General features: G+C 38.3%; 1 protein-coding gene and 1 long non-coding RNA gene across 2 annotated transcripts in view; one reads left to right on the top strand and one right to left on the bottom strand.

Annotated features, from left to right (window-relative positions):
- The first annotated feature begins 1,406 nt into the window (after positions 1-1,406).
- Positions 1,407-13,144, top strand: LOC147652953 (uncharacterized). The gene is made up of 3 exons (XR_015287621.1): positions 1,407-1,495; positions 12,158-12,207; positions 13,058-13,144. It is a non-coding gene; the product is annotated as an uncharacterized LOC147652953 (long non-coding RNA).
- Positions 13,145-14,494: 1,350 nt separating this feature from the next.
- LOC111928147 (uncharacterized) overlaps positions 14,495-22,087 on the bottom strand; it is a 128,183-nt gene continuing 120,590 nt past the window's right edge. The window contains exon 7 of the mRNA XM_086889186.1: positions 14,495-21,544. The gene's annotated coding sequence lies outside the window, so the exon portion shown is untranslated. The remainder of the gene's footprint in view (positions 21,545-22,087) is intronic.

Raw genomic sequence — 22,087 nt, 5'->3', positions numbered from 1 at the left:
ACTGAAAACAGATGGCATATATAACAGAAATCATTGAAAACTAAAAGCCCTGCTGAGAGCAATATATGACATTCTCAAGGAAATCTGTCTTTGACACCTTGTACTATCATTTAAAAAAATTAAGATCTCTTTTATGAATTGGGAAAAACACACACTCCAGATCCTGCTGGTCCCTGCTCTGCCTTTGGACTGCAGAGCAAAGCAGGAGCTATGCTGCCAGCTCCTGTATATAATACACCTCCTTGTATGTCCACCTCATTCCATTGTTGCTACATGAAGGAGAAGACCAGTTCCTGTCCAGTTCCCAAGATGAAAGATGTCTGTTTGGAAAGAAGGGTACCCCAAGAAAAGAGACATGGTGTCCAAGAACTGGGTTAGTAAATCCTTCCTTTTCTTGTAAGGATGAAGCCAAGTGCTGAGTCTGATATGCACTCTAACCTACAGGACACTGTCTGCCTTTTTTTCTTCCACAGGTAGAAGATTTTACTTTTCCCAGTGGTGCAAGCAGTAAATATCACTCATTTTTGACAAGTCTTAGAAACTACATACAGGAATGAGAAACGCAACCTTGTGTTCAACAATCCTAAGTAGTGTGACTTGCTTCATTTTTTGCCTGTTCATATAGTAAGGAAAAACTGTGCTTTAATCTTGATTTGATAACTATGCCCACAACCTATTTAAATGAACATATTTAAGAGATGTACAGGATATGATGATGTTTCTTTTTCAAGACAAATAATATTTATGAATGCAGTTCTGTAAGCAGAAAAGATTTGAAGAGACTTTGTAAAATGTTAGCCACTCAGATGTAAATATTAAGCTATGATAACTGCTAATCAACCCAAGCATTCTGTCAAAGCTCACATGATGGGCTCGCTCATCCTTGACAGCCTAATTGACACTATTATTCTCATGAGAAGAGTAACTTTCACAATAATGTACAGTACATACAAATGCAAAGAATTTATATACACCAGTTACCTTTCACTGAGATGTTTTACTAATAATATTTGGCCAGTGTAACAATGTTATTCATCATTTTATATTTTATGGGCAGCCAGAAGGGATGCATACTGTGCTTCCATCCAGTAAAGCAATAGTACTGTGGAAAAGTAGAGACTGGAACTAATTAAAACTTGTATCATGATGTCCAAGGCGGTGGAGTTGAAGTTGCAGCCCTAGCTGTGACATTTCCTAACTGGAAGACCTGAAATTGCAACCTAGTAATGTTCTTTTCCCATTGCTTTAGTGAACATTCATATTCTGAGGGATCCATTCATCAGTTTTAAAGCAAATATGCAACAGATGCATTCCATTTTGAAGTTCACTTTAAAATGCTAAAAGATTAAAGTGCCACTCTAAAGTCTTTTTAAGAGCCAGCCCTGCCATGCCCATGTCGAGGTGTCCTTGCAGGATGGTGACAGAACATCAGACTCATAAGAGAGCAGAACAGAGTCAAGTACAGATATGACTTTTCCTCAATGACTGCTCAATGGTAAGAAGCTTTCTGTTTTTATATAACTGACCACGTAATTGTAAAAATAGATTATTCTAGGGTGTTGTGCATTAGTTTTTTAGGGAAATTAAATTCTTTCTATTTCAATCAGGATCTTCCAAATGCTAACGAGGACTTTGGAAAATTTTGCAGAGGAACAAGATTTTCTTTATGTTGATAGCGTTCACAACATATTTTTCTGTTCATGTAGAGTCCTCTAGGACTACTAAAAGCAGACTGCATATTATAATCTTTATTATTATTATGGGTTATGTATAGAATATCTAAATCTTAGGTCTGTTTCTATAGTACTGAAGCATCTCCTTGAAAAATACCAATTCCTTGAACAGAAGCTGTTATGGTTTTTTACAAAAAAGCACTAATATGGCCACAGAAAATACGGAATTTTACTCTAGTACAAGTGTAAGCAATAATGTCAACAATGTAATTTAACCCCAGTTCCTTTATCTGTATACAGTGTATTCTTCCCATCTAACTGGGACATCTGAAAGAAAAGATAAGAAAGTAAAAAAAAACCACCCAAAATGTACAGAAAGCTGGGATCTGTCTAGCTTGTTTTGTGTTATGTGAGGGGTTTTTTTTACGTTGCATTGCTTGACAAATAGATAGATCAAAATATTTTGTTTAAGAAACTACTCAGGAAAGATAAAATACTGGCTTGGGCAAAGAGAATCCCAGCAATCACTGCAAAACCCCAGCTGGTGCATAGCTGTGTGGCAGCAATGCCTGGCGTCACAGACCTGTGAGCAGCAGAGATTGAAAGTTTGCCTCTAGCCTCACAGTCCCACCTGTCCTGCAACCAGCATTCATCTGATGCCACAGGGAGGGGGGGCAGAGAGTCACTGAAAATCAGAAAAACAAGATACTGCTGAAAATCAGAAAATAAGTCTAAATCAGAAAATAAGTTACTGCTAGTTCAGCTCTGTGAACCATCTCGGTAAAGGATCAGACAGGCACCAGAACTGGTGCAAAGGACCAGGAAATTGAGCTGGGAATGAGGGGTGACTGAAGAAGCATCAACTTACTTTCACTAATGTCGGTGCTGTATTGTACTTCGTCTTGCTGAGTAAAAAACAGAGATCAGCTTTTTTATTGTCAGCAGCAAAGGTTTTCTGGGACTCCAGGGGAAGCACCAGACCAGAGTCCTCTTTCTCCATCGGCAAAAGCACAATGCCACCATTGGGTATGATGGGGGGTTGGGAGGAGAGGTTCTCTATAGTTCTAATACCTTTTTCTAGCTGCAGTACAAGTGCTGAAAAACAAATTCTGTTTGGTTTTGAGGAGGATCACTAGGACTTTGTGTGTGCAGAAACCCTGCCCATGGGGCTGTCAGCTAGCCTGGGCAATCAGCACAGACCTGGCGCCAGGGGCTCTGGGTTCTCCAGAAAGCTGATGTGGCTGTCTCCTCGCCTGTCTCCTTGGCCAGAAAAAGAAGTGGCCACATAGCCCTGTAAATTGCAAGGGGCCTAGTGGAAGAGTACAGAAGGACTCAAAAAGTTATAAACTTGGTCATCCTAAATAGTAGATTTAACATCACTTCTAGATCTGCAAGCAAATATGGCTGGCAACAAAACCTTACTTCTGAGAGTGTCTGTTGGAGGGAGGTTATATTTCACACACCTTACATTTAAAACATTTCCATTTATATTTTGATTTCCTGTCTCCTTTTCCTTCTTTTTCCTTTTCTTTCAAAAATATAGAGTAAACATAGAGTCTAATGGTGACTTAGGAGAGTCAAGTAGACTGTACAAATTCAGGCAAACATAACCTGTCTCAATAGTTTTAATTATTAGCTACAGAAGTATTTGTTTTCAGCAAAAACCTTTAACTTACAAAAATAGATGAAGATTTTTTAATTGCTAAGAGAAATATATCAGTATTGGGCTGTTTTAATGTTAGCTATCACTATTCTTTTATTTAATAATACATTTTATTGTTTAGTAGTATTTCCTGTAATTCTGCGGAGCTTATAAATTTAGTTATATAGAAATTATATATTATATAGAAGTTATATAGAGAAGAAAGATATATGTCTGTTGATTTCAAGTGGGTCCCTTTTTCATTTTGCATGCTTACACAAGGTGCATAGTAATGGGTTGGGTTTTTTCATTACCAAACAGCTGCATTTGCGTTCATTTGGTTGCAAAGCTGTTTACTTTTCAAATTACTTTATTAATTGAAAAACTAGTAAATATTGGTAATGTCTCCTCCTACTGTAATTGCCACCACATTTTTTATCCACATTCCCCTTACATTTGTTGCATATCAAACCTGTTCCAGTACTTCAGTAGAGAGGCAACGAGATACGATAGAGAGGGAATAAGATGATAAAACAGTATTAGTTAGCCTCAAATAATCCTTGGATCTCAAATTCTGACAGAAATATTAATGACCTGAGACCTTGACAATGTTGTCAGATAGGACTGCCTCACTCCCACGGGGACAATCAGATCAAGAGAAGTTACACTATGACTCTGATTTAAACAGGCTTCATCTGACAAATTTAATCTCAATCCTATCAGTGTGACAGAACTAAAATAATACACAAGGCACTTGTTTCCTAACCATGTTCTTTAATTCATTCATCTGTAGATTGCATTTTCCACCAAGCCCAAATTTGAAACGTTTTCTTTATTTTTTTTTTTTTTTAAATAATAGATAGCCATGATGCACAAAGTACATTTTTTTATTTAGTGGAATAAATGCATCTGAAAGACTGAATGAAGCACAGACCCCATTCTGCAAGCCCTCAATTCTTACCAGGAGCTCTGCTTGGAGGGCTTGCAGGATCAGTTCTGAGAATATATGAGGAAGATAAGAAGGAAAAAAAGAAGAGAGAAAGAGAGAGAGATTGAAAGGGATTTTGTGGAGACAGAGATATATTAAACAAGACTGTGCTTTCTATTTTCAGTAGTCTAACAAAAGTTCATCTCTGACTTCAGAAAAAGGATTCAAAAGAAAATATGCAGCCAGGATTAGTGTTTGCTAGCATGCCTCACCATTAAATTTGGTTAATGTGCTATTTCGAAAACCAGCTCAGAGAAAACTTTCTGGAATAAGAGAACATGCCTTGTTTCTTCCTCTCTCCCTCTCCCTTGTCTTCTCCACAAATATACACCTGAATGTTCACATAACCCAACAGATTTCACAGTGGCTAGGTGGGAACAATGTTAACCACAAAACATTTTGGTCTACCTAATGAGTCTGTTTTTTCTTAAACATTACTAAGCTGACTAGTAACCTGTTAAAGCTCAAAACTTCTTTGTAAAAGAAAAAAAAAAAAGAAACAAAACAAACAGTCTTTATAAATAAATTAAAATTCTAACTAAAAAGCTAATTATAAGGGTATTTGTTTTGTTTGAGGTAAGGCACATCTATTATCATAAAGATAATTAACTCAGTCTGACAGATCTAATAAAAGGACAAGTTTAGCATTGGCTTAGCCAGAAGCCCAAGGCAAGCAATTTTTATAATTACTAGTTATTGTAACTGGGCTCAGAGAAAATGGTCTGTGATATTTAAACAGCAATGTTAATTTGCATTTAGACCCATTTTTTTCCTCTTTCCCAGGCAAGATCTATTTAGCTGGAATGAGTAAAATAAACTTGAATAACTTAAAAAAAAAAAAATGAAAAAAAAATGGCTCTCTCCTTACAGAAAAACTTGGTCTTTTTATGCTCAGATAATTAATATCCTCGCAAGGTAAGTGTTCTGGTAATCACAAAACAATTAAATGGCTTAATATAGTTTTAACACACAGAAAATGTTGAGTTTTCAGACTGAAATGATGCCTGCTGACTGCATTTATTCAGAGCAACTGTATCTTAATGTACAGATATGCCATAAGTGCCTCCACTGCCCATGCCCTCAATGTGCCCCTGCTGTTGAGCTGGTGAAGAAAGGGCAGGAGAGGGGGGAGGAAAACCCTCAGCTCCTGTAAGGAAGTGGTTCCCATTCACAACAAGAAAGGGAACAAAATAATATTCAGGAATATATGCATAAGAAGCAAATTGCTCCTGCTGGCATGGTGTAGTAGTCCTTTAACTAATGCTTACCTTGACATTTTGCAACACATTCTCTGCAAGAAAAACAAATCAACATTTTAAAAGGAGAAAGTTATTTTTTAACTGATTCTGTAATGAAGGTTTTAGAAATAGGTAATAACTAGAGTGAGAAAATCATTGGTGATATACTACAAAAAAAGCACCTTAAGTACTTGCCATTCAAGTATGAATTTCATTATGTATTACAGGCAGGTGATGTCAGCCTCTGTGCATCTTGCCAGTGTAGGGCCATATCTAGGGGGAACATTAAAGTCATATAAGCCTAAGCTCCCCAATTTTCAAAGTGCTGTGGGCCTGATATATAGATGCTATAAACTGCCCTAAATCCTTTGAAGCCAGAGTCCTACAGCACCACATGAGTTTCACATGAAAAAGAGAGCAAAGGGAGCATGAAGACTTTGTTCCCAAGAGGGTGGAAAAAACAAACCTGAGACACTCATGAATCAAAGGGACCAGACAGATGCATGTTGGAGCACAGAAACAAGTAGCCCTTGTTTGCTGCCTCGCTTGCTGGCCTCCTTCAGTCCCAGCCTGACAGCAGGCGGTACAGCCCAGATGCACACACGGGCTGCAGACCTGGGCTGCACCTCCCCACACATTAGTTCACATCTTTTCTCATGGCAGAATACTTTGGATCCCAAGAATTTGTCTCATTATTCACCTGTTCCATCTTATGTCAAGGATTTTGTTTTGTCATCATCCCTGCTAACTTTATTTGTTAGCCATCCCATCAGGTGGGGTGGGGGCTCACAGCTCCTCCTGCATGCTAGCCATGCAGTGCTGAGGGTGGAGGCGTTGATCACTTGCTCTTTTGCTGCCTGGTTTTCTGAGACTGAAGACACTACCCTATTTTTGTGTGCCTCACTCTTAAAGGGTTTGATGTGTTTTTAAACAGCTCAGCCAAGGTACTTTTTTTTAATGGGAGACTAAATTTAGGATCATAAATGCCTATTTGAACTCTGAAATTAGCATACACTCTATTTTATGTTTGGCTATTGGCTGTGTATTAATAATTCAGTTTTTGTCTTCAGTAAATTGCACTTTTTCACTAGATACAATAAATGAGATCCTTATCTAATTTGACTGAAGATTCTGATGATTTTTAAAAATTATTTTTTCAGCCTTCTTGTGCTTTGAGGATTTATGAATTTATTTATTCAGAAGGTCCCCTACCCACTAAAATCCCAATGTGACTTTGCATATCTGAGTAGTTTTACTAATATCAAGATTACTCTCCATCTGAGAAGCTATATACTTTGCTGAAGGAGAGCTCAAGGGTCTGATCTGAGACAATCAAGCACTCTCTGGGCTGCTGACTAAATATCTCCTGAAAGGATTTGGTCCTTTTCAGAGTCATGACCCAGGAAGACCAGCAAATATCCATCTCCAGCGAATGTGGAAGAGGGAAGGCTCAAGGCTGAGGGTTGAGTCTACTAACTGTAACCTAAAATGTAATCTCTGAGCTCCTAAATGCTTATAGTGTTGAATTTATTTCCTCAGTTCCAGAGAAACATCACCACCTCTGCTACACAGAAACAGGCAGACAAAACTTTGCTTTTTTAATCTGTTTATGAACCTTGAGGCCAGAAGACAGGCAGAACCTTGTTGGGGATTTTGAAACTAAAACTGGGGAAGAAATCGCTCTTCTGAATTGCTGTATGCATAACAAACCCAACAACATGATACTTTGTGGTCCCTATCTACCCTGAGATTTGGAGATTTTTAAGCTGCTTCCCCTAGAGCTCTAGGATTTCTGTCACTATTTCTGAGTCTTCTCAACGGTGATACTAAATTTTCTTGATGAAAGATATTGTTGGTGGCAATTCTATAGCTCCCACTTACTCCTATAATTAAAAAAAAAAATGTTGAGGGCAATTCTCATTGCATTTTAAGAATTTAAAGTGGGTCAGCTTTTGGCCTACATGGATTGATGGAGCCCTTTAAATAGACTCTAGCTATAGAATGTTATTAATCACTGTAGCAGACAAAAAAATACATTGTTTCCTTGCTGAGAATAGCATGTTTTCCTTTGCTTATGAATTGATCCCTGAAAGGTTTCTCATGGGAATACGTTTGTTCTTTCTTTCTTTACTTCTTTCTTTCCTTCTAAGGCAAAATGGCTTTAAACTACAGATGTGCTAATCTGTAGGAAACTCCAGAACTCATTGATCCATGGGCAGCATAGGTATTAATCTACCTGGGCTGGGAGACTAAAAGAATGAACAATTAATTAAATAGCCTTGAGGTTATTTTTCAAAACAGCATTGTAAGCAGTGATGGGTAAACCTCAAAAGGTTTTTATACTGGCTTTGGTTCAGATCAACTTCCTAAATTTCATAGACTGATCTACTCATTGGAAGCATACATAAGAGGTAAAAGTACTTAGAGATAATATTTTAAGTTAGACCAATCAGGCCAGTAATAAAAAAAGAGAAAATACTTAGAAAAAGAATTTTAAACTTTTACCTGAAACTTAATACATATTCCAAACATATATAAATGTATCTGTAAGAGAAAGAATGGGAATTTGGACAGTTTTCCAAATATTCTTCAACATAAAATGCAAACTTAATTATTAAATTTTATTGTTCTCAAAATTACTAATAAGTGTTTTTCAAAATTGGTAGCAATGCTAATACAATACTTTTTTTTTTATCTTTCTCACAGCTCTTATTTTTTGTTGCTTCCAGTAAATGGAAGGACCTTTGTAAACTGACACGCTTGATGATACTGGCAAATCCCACAGGATCATTTCTTTTGTGACACCAACAAAATAGAAGCATGGAGAGATGTCTGAGTACAGATTTTGTGTATCAGCTTCCATGATACATAAATCGACCCATAAACTGTATATATTCATGTATCCCCCCACACACACTCTTTGTTCTTTACTTATTGTATATTTTGCCAGTGCAGTAAAACTGCTGGATGACACAAAATTATTCTACCAGGCTTTAATCTGAGCAAGGGCATGGTAAAACCATCCTACAATGCAGAGCTCCATTTAATTTATGTTGCCACTATCTGATGCTTGCCACTGTCTTAACAGCACCTATGTCTATCTATTCCATTGCTTTTGATCATCTCAAAGGGCAGGAAGGAGCAGGAGAATGCACAGAAACTTGTCTTTTCCAGTATATCATCAAGACATAAACCCAGATTTAAAGCTGTTAGAGGCTGCCTATAATTGTTCTATCAAATATTGGAGCTCCTTCCTGTGAAGCACTTCTGGATGTGACGGCACGAGCGATAATGTGACATTACTTGAGTAAATGGGTGGATAAAACAATTGCAATGATTTCTGTCAGGGTTTTAAGGGCGGCCTGCATGAACTTTGGTCGTGCAGTTTCTGCTGCAGCTTGGCACTGCTCTAGCTCTAACATTAATAGATCCCTCTTAGATCTAACAGCCAGATGGTCAGCAGTTGTGAACTACTTACTGAACCGCTCTTGAAGTGACGCCAGGGTATTTGTATACACATATTCTTTCTGCAAGCCAGTGCTATAAGGTCATAGGAAGAACAAGGTCAGAAGTGATGCATGCGTCTCATGTTTTTGGGGGCGTGTGTTGGCTTAACTGGCCACACACAGTTGCTGAGCAGCAAACAGAAGAGGTGGAGATAATAATTCATACCAAGTCAGCTATTAATTGAATTTTTTGAGTCTTCTTATGTTCACAAATTGTCCATGAACAGGCCCTGATTTTCCGGAATGCATTTGTACTCAGAGTTATTTGCTGACACAGGAAACAGAAACCACAGAAATGCTGGCTGGGGCTTACCCTTATTTCTTAAAGGCTAAGCAGAATAGCCATCAACTAGGCACTTACCATGAGGCCTGGTGGAAGAAAAATGGAGTGTAAAGTCAAAATATAGGAAGCTGAAAGATAGAGATAACCATCATGAAGGAGTTCACAGCCTCTTGACCTCAGCAATATTACCAGCTACATGCCATAACTTGATCTTTGGCATTAACTCTGCTGAGTAGGTGTTTGCTGTGTTACCATCTTCCTGGATTTTTTTTGCAGCTGTCTTAACCCTTGGGCTGCTGCCATGCTCCTCCTACATCTCTTCCTCTTGACACACATTTCCAGCTCTCAAGGTAAATTTTGGTTACAAAACCTCCTGAAAGGAACTCGGAGCTCCTTGCCAGACATTTTATGAATAATTTGAAGATAAAGATACATTTGTAAGTGTATTTGTTGAACCATTTTGATCAACTATTTTCATCCACACCATAATTTTTGCCTGCCTCTGCTGCTTTTATCTGACAACGTGCATATGTACAGTTATGTCCTGAAGCACTTACAGTCTGAAGACAGAAGAGGATGGAAGACAATAGGGAACATAACTTCTGTACTTCCTTTTTGGCATGCCTGTGGTTCACCTTATAACTTCGAGCCTTTGCCTTGAACTTGTAACATCCTGGATGGCCTCAGACACCATTTGGGGCCAGTTTGTTGAATACCTGCAACGATGCCCCCACTTCTGGGGAGCACAAAAGTCAGTGCTACTCGCTCACAGTCTCTGCCATTTACAAACTTGTCATTGCCATAGTTACAATTTGAAAATCCCTTTCAATTTTTATTTCTCACTCCTTTTCTTTTCATATCTGAGAACACGGACTAAATTTCCACCCACCCTTTCCTCTTTTTTTTTTTTTAAATGTTGAACTGGAAATTGTTTCAAGTAGCTCTACTTTCAGTGCATATTCCTGGCCTAGCATAAAACTAATGAATAGCTCATTTGAGAGAAGTGTAGGCAGAAGGAATGTGATTGCAGGCAAATTTCACTAGGAACTGAAACAAACGTTCACAGAGAGTATTTTCCGGTGTTCAGTCACACTGGCTAACCATTAATTGATGGGAATAAGTGTCTCTAGTTAAATGCAGTATCTAAGTAACTGAGCTGTATAATACACGTTTCAGTGTTGCACTTAGCATATTGCTTCCACATGTGAGCAGAGAGGCTGTGTGAAAAGCAGCTTCACAGGTGCAATGCAGGGTGGGCTAACAGGTGCAAGAAGCCTTTGAAATCTCCTTTGCCTCTTCTCCTCATCTTCGAAAAAAAAAAATTCCTAAAACAGAAGGGATAATGGTGTGGGAGTTTCTTGTTTATTTGCCTTTTTAGAAAGGATTTAGGGGTTAAAATTGATGAAAAGAATAATACAAGTCAGTGTATTTATATTATTAGAGTATCATACCAAGATATCATCATAGAAAAGCTGAATTTTGCCCTCAGAAAATGTCTTTTCAGTTGGGCTAGTCCTTGGGTTGGGTTTGCACAGCAAAAATATGATCCCACTTCCTTGCTCAGTCACAGTGAAGCTGCCTTGAAGCCAATTACTGCCTCCTGGTCACTTGTCACTGCTTGTCAGGAATGAGCATAGAGGGCCAGGAAGATCAAATACACTTATACCCCCTCTAGAAAGCCTTCAGGGCTTTTCCAGCTCTCAGTGTAGCATCTGTGATTTCATCTCAGGTATGTTGCTATTTGATGATCGATATTACCTAGGACAAAGATTTTTTTCCTTTTCCTTTGTCTGATAATGGATCTACCATGATGAAGAAATCTGAAAACAGCCACTGGAGCAGTGGAAATGAGTTTCTGTTCATAGGGGAAGTGTGGTAGTAACTGGAGGCATAGTGTAGCTGTCTGCTTTTTTATGATTTTCAGAGAGAGGTAGACTCATCCTCATGCCAGCTACTAAAGTTCTCCAATGACAGAGCCAGTGGAGTGAGACATGCTGCTCCCGTGCCTCGAGTTATCTTATCAGCCTCTACTCTTGATCCCTGGGATGCAAGGGAATTTCTAGCATAAACCTTAAGCACTCCCACAAGCCACCAAGTCATCTTAAATGCAGAAATTATTAAGCTTCTTAATTTAGAGACTTTATTTCTTAAGCCTGAATCTCTCTCCAGAAAGTGGGTGAGAAAAGTCAAACATTTATTAGTCAATTATCTGAAGGAGTTCAGCTTTGCTGTAAATAACTTTTTTCCTTTCTCATGAATGTTTGCCCACTCTCCGCTCTCCCCATTTTTGGAAAACTTTTCTAGAACTCGAAACTTTAGGAAAAATATAATAATATGTGCAACTGAATAAAGTCTAGAATTCTCATAAAATATACACCTTTCACAGACACAGGCAGGATGATCCCACGACTGATTTACCTTGCAGAACTTCTGTGCCCAAACCTTGGCTCAGTAAATAGGACATTAGACTACGTCACCTCAACTTGTTGGGCAGAACACAATCCATTAATTATTTGGAATAATAATAGGAAATAGCATTCCTGGTCTGAAACTAGTATAGATGGCATCGAAGTATTATTAGTGTGGACATAAAAAATAAATACAGTGAGTGTCACATAAATCCCACCTCTACAACCTTACAGGACACCTTCCTTGAGTTTTATTTTCAACATGGAGTACTGCATATTAAACTTCCAGCAGCAATGTTCACATGTTTTGCTGCTTAGGCCTAGTACAGTATTTTCTTTGCCTTGCTCTTTCACCTTAACTTTCCCTTCTATCTTATTTTTTGCACTTATTGTTCTTCATTTCATTCTTACCTGCACAGATAGTCATCTGACCTAGTTTTATGATATGGATTAAAGTAAATCCCATAATGTAAGTATTCTTGCTCTTCTGTGTAAGTATTCTGCTCTGTCATCTGTGTTTTGCTGGGATTTTGGATACTGGGGCTGGCTTTGGTTGAGAGAGCTTCTGTGTCTCTGAGCCTTACCCCCTAAGTGACTGGGATCATGCTGTAAGCAACTTTGTTCTCTTGCTTCTTGGGTACCCATTATCTCATTGCTTCAAAAGCAGACTTAATTCTTCAACCTCTGAAGATAACTTTGTCTTTAATTATTCAGTCAGAAACTCCCACTGAGGTGAATGGGGGAGGGAAGGTCCCTGAATATTTTAAATCGGAAATGCCTGTTTGAAAGATTTCTGGTTTTGCAGTGTTAACTCACTCTGGGTAAATACACACTTAAATGGGAAAGAAGCAATCTCTTAACATTATTGGGTTAAAAATCCAGCTGAGATTTGTTCTGATGCAAATCCCTCTGCCAGTTCAGCAGTACTGGCAATGTCTAAGAACATTAAGAAGTAAAAGCAAACATGAACATCAAGGAAGAGAAGATCCTTCCTTCTTTTCCATTCTGTGATGATGAATTAAAATTAGAGTGGAAGGAAATCAACAAAGGTTTTTGTTAGCATCCCAGCCCCAGCAAAGTTGTAGGACCACAGGGTGCCTTGGTTCAGGTTTTTATCTGTGCTTTTCTTTGTTTATGAAGCTCTCAACATACTTTTGTCTAACAGCTGGTAATGTGTATGAGCCGACTGCTCAGTGCTGTGGCTGATTTTCCTGCCCTGTCTTGCCCCAAGACTTGCTTACTGATCCATACATTCTATCGTAGGAATGCACCTGAATTTCATCTCTCATTTTCACACTTGCATAGTTTTTCTTTTGCAGGGTAATGGCTGTTATAATTGTTATGTGACATACGGTCCAAGAGGTCTATCCCAAAGTGAAAGTTATATATACATCACATTTGCAGGTATGATTTTCTATTTCTGTTATTTAAGCATGTAGTAATGGGGTTTAACTATTGTTACTACAGGATTTTAAAAAAGAGAACAACTTATAGAAGGCAATGAGTAGGAGTTCTTCACTTAAAACCACAACTTTATGGAAACAACTAGCTGAAACTACAGGAATCTCTGGCTAACAACTGTGACCACACAGCTAAAGAGGTTTTTATTTTCAAGCCTCCAATTAACAATCAAAGACTGAAGAAGTGAGAGTGGTAAAATAAGAAATGAGAGTGTGTGCCTACCTGAAGTGTGATTCCCCTGAAGTGTGACACACTGCACCATACCTTTGTGCTGTTGTGGCAGTGGCTACTGTCCTTGCCATCCAGAGAGTGCCTGGTGCTGTGCTTTTTTCAGTCTCTGGTGCTTGTGAAAGGACTATATACACTGATACACTGTCCCAGGCAAAGCAGTCCTACCAGACAAAGTGTGCCATTGAAATACAGGACAGGTGGCAGGTACAAAAGCCTATGAATACATTATTCACACACCCACACATGGAAAAGAGAGGAAAACTTGGAAGTACTGTTCCCCCAGACATACCCAAAAAGATAAAAACTGCTAATTTCTATCCAAGATTTTTTTTTTTTTAAACTTGAATAGATAATATTACAACAAAGAGCAGCTCTAAAATAAACAGCTCTAGTGTAAGCAGCGAACAAATGGGCAGCATGTATATATTCTCTGAAGAATAACATACAACTACCATTCCTGATCTCCTGAATTTTTTTATCTGAACTCTAGAGCTGAATTTCTGCATGGCTCTGAGCAAGCCACTGTGGGATAGATTTAACCTGCTCTCTGGCTGGCAGTGCTGGGTAGTTATCACCTAGGTGTGAGTGCAGGTTGCTGAGGACAGTGAGGCAGGCATGCCCATCTTTTATCCTAAGGCGAGGGTCATACTCTTCTGCTTGCAGACCAGAGTCCCAAGGGCTTCCAGTCTTTATAGAACTAATAAAGGATTGGTGTATCAGCCTTATTGCTTGCATGTTTTTTATTTCTATGAATGTTTTTTTTATGCTTTGGATTAAAATTACTCCCACCAATAATGTGCATACAATACTTTAAAACAGATGCATTCCCTAGCTTGCGCCCATGTTTTCCTATTACCTATGGCTACCAAAATTATTTTATTATTGGTTTGTGGTTATTTGGCTTTGTGGTTAAAGAAGAAAGCCTGGCTTTCCATGTGAAAGATTGCTTTCCTCACAGAGAGCTTGAGTTTTCAGTGTTTTCATGTTACAGTATTCCTGACTGAATGCTTACTCTTTCAAAACCAAGTTTACTTGAATTAATCTGCATACTAGTCCAAATATTACTGTAATCAGCTTTTTTAATTTCAGAAAACATATTTTCATTTATATTTAGAGAAATTTATTGATACTTGAACATTTCTACTGATGCTAGGAGAGTTCCCAACCTAAAACATATGTCTAAATACTCATACAATTTTTGCTTAAGCAAATATTTTTTCACAGTCAGGCAAAGCTTACTAACCAACATTTACTCAGATCAATATATTTTAATTGAAACTAACGGCAGATAGCTTAAACCAACAGTTTTTTCACTGAACTAAGTACATTAAATCAATACATTGCCAAAATCTGTGAGATCTTGCATAAATGGTATTTTCATTCTTACCTAAATTAGTTTTATTGAAACTTATGCATACTAACAGTAATCAAAAGTACTGACATTCAGATGCTGCTCATGGCATCATTGCATTCAGAAAACTTCAGGCAAACTTACACAAAGCCATATAAAACAAGGAGTTAATTTGCTGTAAGTGAAGAAAGAAAAGGCTCAGGGTTGATTCCTTCTCTTTGCTGCAAGATATTTGTCTAATCTTGGGTGAAGCCCTTAGAGGACCAATTTAGACCTGGACTTTCCCAGCTGATACCAGCAGAGTAAGCCAGGCTCCTCTCTGCTCAGCCATGCTCCACGTGCTGACACCTGGTGCAGGTGACTCAGCACCTCGATTATTCTGGGAGTGCACAAACAACGTGGCCACTTCAACCAAGCAGCTCAAGTTTGGTGAAATCTGTCATTAGTGGCTGATATTTAAAATCTGTCGACACAAGAGAGAATTAGACACCTCGATACCCATGGAGATAAGCACACCTTTTATCTATTCATAGATGTACAGACCAAGGACAGCAGCACTTCTCCAAAGTGTGTCTTCTTTGACTCCAGGCTTTTGGGCTAGGGACCACCTCTGATTTTCTGCTGAGACAACACATCCCAACAGGGTCTCAGTCACAGTTAATATGAAAGCAAGCTGATTGTAAATATAGAATTGGAAGAATTGGTGACTTAAGTGAGAAACTGATAGCATTTACCCATCTGCTGGATTCCTATTTTCAGCAGGAGATACACAAGAGCATAGACACTACTGTGCGTAGGAGCGATGACACAAAGACAACTGTGTGGGATGGAGGCTGGCACACGGTCATCTGTTTTGGTATTCAGTTACAATTACAGCATAATTAGTCTACTAATTGCATGCCCAAGTTTAGTTGATGAATTTGTATTTGTAATTACAGCTTATTGAAATGCACTGTGTTTTCAATGCTTGCCTCTGTTTCCATTTGAGAGTGAAATTTTCTTCTTCCACTCCCCTTGTGTTGATTGCACATGCAGAAATGTAAAAGATGACCATAACCCACGCAGGCAAGTATGTCAGACCCTTGCAAAAATAGCAGCCAAACTATAACCATCAATTCTGCAATCCATCTATGGGAGCTCCTGGTCTCAGGTGCAGCTTTGTGGGCTTCAGAGCCAACACTGTGCAGTGTCATGGGCCATCCCTGTTTACAGAATCATGCTGGGGGATGCCAAGCTCCTGCTACTCAAGTTATCACCTGTTGAAAATGGACTTTCAAAAAGCAGCCTCCATTTTCTGCAAATATATTTTTCAGTTCCAGATGCAGAAAATTTTGCAGCTGTCCCAATAACAAACTCTTCCCTGATCTTTTCATGTGAAGTGAGTAAGTTGAAGCCATAAAAGCAATGTAATTTCTTAAACAGAAGTATTTTCTTTCTTAGAATCTACAGGGAAAATACTTCCTTTTCTTCCATTTAGTTTCTCTGTATCCAGCTGAGAAGCATAAGCTAAGTACTAAGGATAGGACTTATCCTTTAAGAAGAATCTTGGATGATACTTTAAACAATGTAAAGCTTTGTTTTTATTTGATAAACCTTCATAAAACCCCCACATTCTTTGAAGTTCTGAAGTGGTTGCCAGGAGTTTCTGTCCCACGAGAAGGTAAGGTGGCAGCCACATGACATATGTGCAGGATTTTATGCATTCTACAAGAGGTTAGAGAGTCTGTCTCACTCTCAGAGAGATGCCACTGTATTTATAAGATGGTCTGTACCAAGGGAGAATCAAACTGAAACTTGCAGCCTGTACATTCTGTAACAGTTTGCTTTAATTAAAGTCAGACATATTCCTAAGCAGAACTCCAGATCAAAACATACTCTTCAAGCTTTGGGGAAAACAGATCATGGAGTAGTATTTTTTTTTTTTTTTTTTCCCTAGCTTCCTTTAAAAATAAAAGAATTGATTGCACAAAAACTTGGTGCTGACAACTGGGGAGCTATAGACTAAAAGTTTCTTGAAAACTAAGTAGATGGACCATAGTGTTTCATTTTCTATGTATCTATTCCCCATGATTTATGATTCCCACAGACCAAGATCTGAAAACTCAGGCCAAAATGCTGAAATGAAGAGCAGAGGAAGTAAACAACATTGACATTTCAGAGTAAAACCCTTTCAAGCTCAGTTATCTCTGTTGTTAAGGAAGCTACTGATGTAAGGGAAACTTTTGGAATGAAAGGACAAATAAAAAAACTACCTTTTAGGAGGAGCATGAAGCTGTTGATTTTTCAAGAAACATATTTGATATCTCTACTCTTGCTTTGTTCAGCAGAGATCCGAAAAGTTATTAACTGGAGAAAGAAAACAAAAACAAACCTACAAAAAACCCATCCCAAAAGCCAAACCCCAAAGCTAAACAAACAAATCTCAAACCAAGAGAAAATTTCCACAGATTTCATAGGACAGCACAGTTGACAATTTTCATCTGTATGTGGTTTATTCCTTCTCTGCATATCTTTGGTCAAGAGTGCTTCAAATCTGAGAAAAAATGTTGTCTCATTCAACTACTGTGAAATAGATGAAAGTATCTGAATGAGGAGGCAGGGCTCGTTTTGTCATCTAGCCTTGCCTGCTATACTGTTTAGGTTCCTACACACTTTGGAGTCCTAATTATTCAGCCAGACCATAGACCATATCCTTTAAATAAGTAGCAATATCCATTTAACAAGTTCTTTCACAACTTAACAGTCAAGTGCCATTACCTATTTAACAAGTAAGTTAATTGAGATGTTGCACACAGTGCAATCCCCTTGTAAATTCAATTAATCCCTCACAACCGGCTCAGACTTGCTGCCCTTCAAATACTTGCACAGAGATTTAGAAAAGGTAGTGTATTTAGTGAGGAGATGAAAGGGAGGGAGAGATTTTTTGGCAAGTGTTTGTAAAATGGTCATTATACTTGATAATTTATGCATTGCATTCCATATGATACTGTCAGCCTGAGCATCGGAGTATCTCATTCAGGACACATACAGTTTGCATGTGTCAGCTGATGTTAATTACAGTGGTACTGTGAGGATGGATATATGTAAAAAGCCTGAGATAGAAAATATGAGTTCAGACTTTGTTAATTATTACTTATTTATTAGGAGGGCTTTGGTTGGTCTGATTTTGTGAGGTTTGTGGTATCTCTCATTTTTTAAGGCAGTCTGTAAGATACAAACTCTCTACCCCACACATAATGAATGTATTCTGTCTTGTTGGTTAGTCCTAAACAAGGGTTGAAAAAGAGAGAGATCTTGCTAGTACAGAGAATCAGCACTTTTTAATTACCCTGTTTTGTGGTACAAGGTGGGCTGGTGAGGTGACCTACAGCAGGAAGTCAGCACTTTTGAGGGAGTACCAGCATATTTTTTCATTTGTTTGCTTCAGACTTCTATTCTCTTTCAAATGGATCAAGTTTCCTTTCTTTGGATCTTTAACTTTGTCCATTAGTACATCCCCAAAGAGTATTTTGTCAAACAAAGCAAAACACCTTGAAGACAATTCTATGTTTTTGAGAGTTATAGCCCATACTTTGTTTATGTATAGTGATTATTTATTGAGTTAGCACTCCAAAAGGCAGATCTGGATACCAGAAAAATGCTTCAGATAATTGCTATCCGGTTTCTCTCCTGATGTTTTGTGGTATTTTATGCTGTCTTAATGGCATACACCTGAGATTCGTTGGGCACAAAAATATTTTAACTGTGGCCTGTGATAAATTTTCAGGAAGTGCTTTTCAGATTCTCATACTAGGAAGCTCTGTTGAAAATATTCTTATGGCCAGGTTGTTATTCCGGGTAACATACTAACAAATGGCTATACAAATCTTAGAGCCATAAGAAAGATCGGGGAAAGAGATTGTGATTATTGTAACCTAACTCCTACATTGAACAACTGTTTGCATTTAACCCTTCTTTACTGTATTTTGGAAATTAGAAAATAGTTTGCCATGTGATGCTTAGAAATATTTTCTTATGTTAAGTTCTCAGTCAGAGGTTTGCTAAGAATCCCTTCTCTCTCCAAATATTGCTCTCTTTAGGAACCCCGAGAAGGACTCCCGGATTGTTGACGAGAATAAAACCACATGAAAAACTCAAAGGTCCAATAACACCTAACTCACTTGCACTATAAGCAGATAAATATCAACTATGAAAATGTCAACAGCTACAACTTCAAGAAAGAGAATACTGTATAATTTTCATGTGGCCATGAGAGAGAGTGCTGTCAGCACCTAAGGAAATCAAGAAAGCCTCAGGTATTTTGAGATCTGATGGCCAAGGAAAGCTAGCTCATCTTCTGAGATGGTTTTAGTAAGAACAATGCTGGAATAGCACAGTAGATTATTTAGACACAAAACTGATGCTATCAATGATTTTTCATTACTCTATGCTCTACACGCCTCTTTTGGAACCAATGCTGACCACACAGCTTAGTATAATTGAAAGGCTAAGCTCTGTTTCCATTTGATATTTTTCCTGCTGCTTCAATGCTAATATTCACATACAATAGGAGGAGATAATAATACAAAATCTATATTACTCTCAAAACTATCTTTTGCTGTCTAAATCCATTGTACTCTTTGGGAGCTAGTTAGCTAATTATTAAAACAATATCTAAAAATAATCAACTTCCAGAAAAATTGGCAGGCCAAATTCAGTTCCCATTCATCCCCAGACAACACCAGTGCGTTGTAGTGTATGAGGGAGGATTATAGAAAACAGTGTCAAATTATTACTGTTCAATAGTGGATAATTCATGTGTGGCTTGTAGGAAATAGCCTAATGGCTTTACAGACAGCCATTACACTCTTTACCCCCTCTTTATCTTGTTCTTTGCTTGCCTGCTTCAAGCACAGCATGTGCAATAGGAGGACCTGGGTATCCTTGCAAGACCTCTTTCATCTCTCATTGCAGATAGGATCTGGCAAAGAAGGAGTACCACATTATTTTAACACAAAGACAACTGCCACATTATTTCCCCAGTGGCCAATCACCCTGCAGGGGACAAGTTCATCTATATTGTACCTGCTTAACATACTTCATTAACTCCGTCAATTACCAGCTACCTCAGCACCTTTTCTGTTGGCATTACACAATTTATTCTTTCCATGTCCCAAACAGTACCACAGCTCCTACTGCTTCACAATCCAAGTAAAGAGATATTAATCTTAGAAATATGTATTAGAACAATTAAAATAGATTTTCAAGATGGTTTATGGCTTGTTTTCTGACGGTGTTCAGCACCTACTACTATTTTTGAATTTTAAATATAAGGGAGAGCTCCCTCTCAGGAGCAGATATACCTCTTTTAGAGGGAACTATAGTTTTCTTTGACAGAGACTTTCCATAGAAGTTCTCCCTGCCAAGTATAGCAGCAAACTTTTCTAGTTTAACATACTCTTTCAAGATAAACTTTAAAGGTAAACAAATAGAGACTTGACTTCAGTCACCTCATTGAGGCTTGCTAGCCTAGGAACTAAGGAGCATATTTACCCTGGGCTTTTTCTTCAGGCATTGGAGACAGACTTGCCATTATGAATAGAAATTCAGCCTACCTGAGCCAAACTATACTCACTGACTTGTGTGAGTCTCTGTTCCCCACCAGAGCCTTAGTTAGGTGTTTTTTCATTGAATGTGTCACTAAGAGTATCCTTGTGACAAGCAGGACTTTTGGTTTTATAGAGACAGTTCAAGAGGCTGGAGTTTCAGGTGGCTGCAATGGCCAGTAGAAAGGTGGGGTTGGATGAGGAGCTAAAATTTGGGGATGGGAGTAAGGTGGCATTAAGATTGGGTCTCTAAACACAGGAACAGGTATGGAACTGGAAGAAGGGGGCTTGAGAGCTCCAGGGCAGCAAAGCTGCAGGACTCTCCTCAGCTAGAAGGTGTAAAACTAGAAAGAGCATTTGTTTGAGCTAGCAATCAGTGTACATAACTGCCTACTTGAATATTAAGCTTTGCTTATGCTAACCAGCTTCAGTGCATGAGCCCAGATCACCAGAGAAAGGTGCTTGGGGGGGAAGTTTGGGTGCAAAAGGGTGGGCACAACTGCACAATTCCACAATTCCCCACCACTGCTGTGGGGCAAGAACAGAAGTACAGGACTGCTCCCCACTTCCCTTCCTCGTCCTCTTCTCTTTCTCTTTTTTTTTCCTTTTCTTTTTTATTTTCCTCTATCTGGAATATGACAGGTTTCTTCAAAGGACACTTTTGAAACTAAGAAAACCTGTATTTTCACAGAAAAAAATCAAACAGTAAATGACCTAATGCCTGCTACAAAGACATCTGATTAAAGCAAATTCAACATACAGTTTAGAACAGACTAGCATCAAACGTTCTGAAAGGGAACAGATGAACCAAGAAAATTGAAAGTCAATGGAAATCCTAAATACCTCCTGATTACATGGAGTTTTCCAAGTCATTTTTCAAAAGGAGCAAGGGACATCTGATCGCTCAGCTCCTGCTCTAATTAGGTTGAAAGGCAAATCCTTCAGAAAAGGGAAGTATGGCTCGAGGTTACCCATTGCAATTGTGGAGTCTGTTGTGAAGTTGTCGGTTTCTGCATGATTCAGCTTTCCAAATGAATATTTCTTCCAACTGAATATTTTTTTTGCTGCATCTCCTTTTCTCTTCATGTTTTCTTTTTTTCTACCTGAATCAGTATGCTTCTTCCAGAGGTAGCTGCTGCATACTTCTGCAGGTATTGATCAGGGCAGTCTCTGATCGGCTGGAGAGAAAATGACATTACCTGTCATCTTTTCCCATGCTACAGAATTGTAAAATTCTGTACATGGTTTCAGTACATCAATTAGCTTCAAAATACTATAACTGTATATTAAGAAATAGCAGATACCTATTGCCATATGCTACATTTGTACCTTCACTACCCTTCAAGACACCTCTGGGGGCATTACAGCATTACAAGTACAGTTGGAATGTGTGTATAGCCTAAATATGTAAGGAAGAAGGGTCTCCATAGTGAGGATTGTGTCTGCAACAAATGGACTTTTTTTTTTAACATGTCCTTACTTAATACTGCTGTTTGAGCTAAGATTCTTTTTAATATTGGTAGGAAAATCAGTCAAAGTGAATTCTCTAATTGCAGTAAAAATAAAACCTTGTGATTCTCTGATGTGCCCATAACTTGAATTCTTGAATTAATGCAGGAAGGGTTTAGGGAGTTGCAATACACCAAACTACTTCCACTTCTGTAAAAGCTGTTTGTTCACAGCCAGGTGTAGTAGTTTTTTTTTTTTCCCTTTCTTTTTTT

Source organism: Cyanistes caeruleus, chromosome 5 (assembly GCF_971803275.1).
Source record: "Cyanistes caeruleus chromosome 5, bCyaCae1.hap1.1, whole genome shotgun sequence".
Taxonomy (NCBI): Eukaryota; Metazoa; Chordata; class Aves; order Passeriformes; family Paridae; genus Cyanistes; species Cyanistes caeruleus.
Note: the sequence above shows the minus strand (reverse complement) of the source record. Positions and strands in the feature narration are given on the sequence as shown.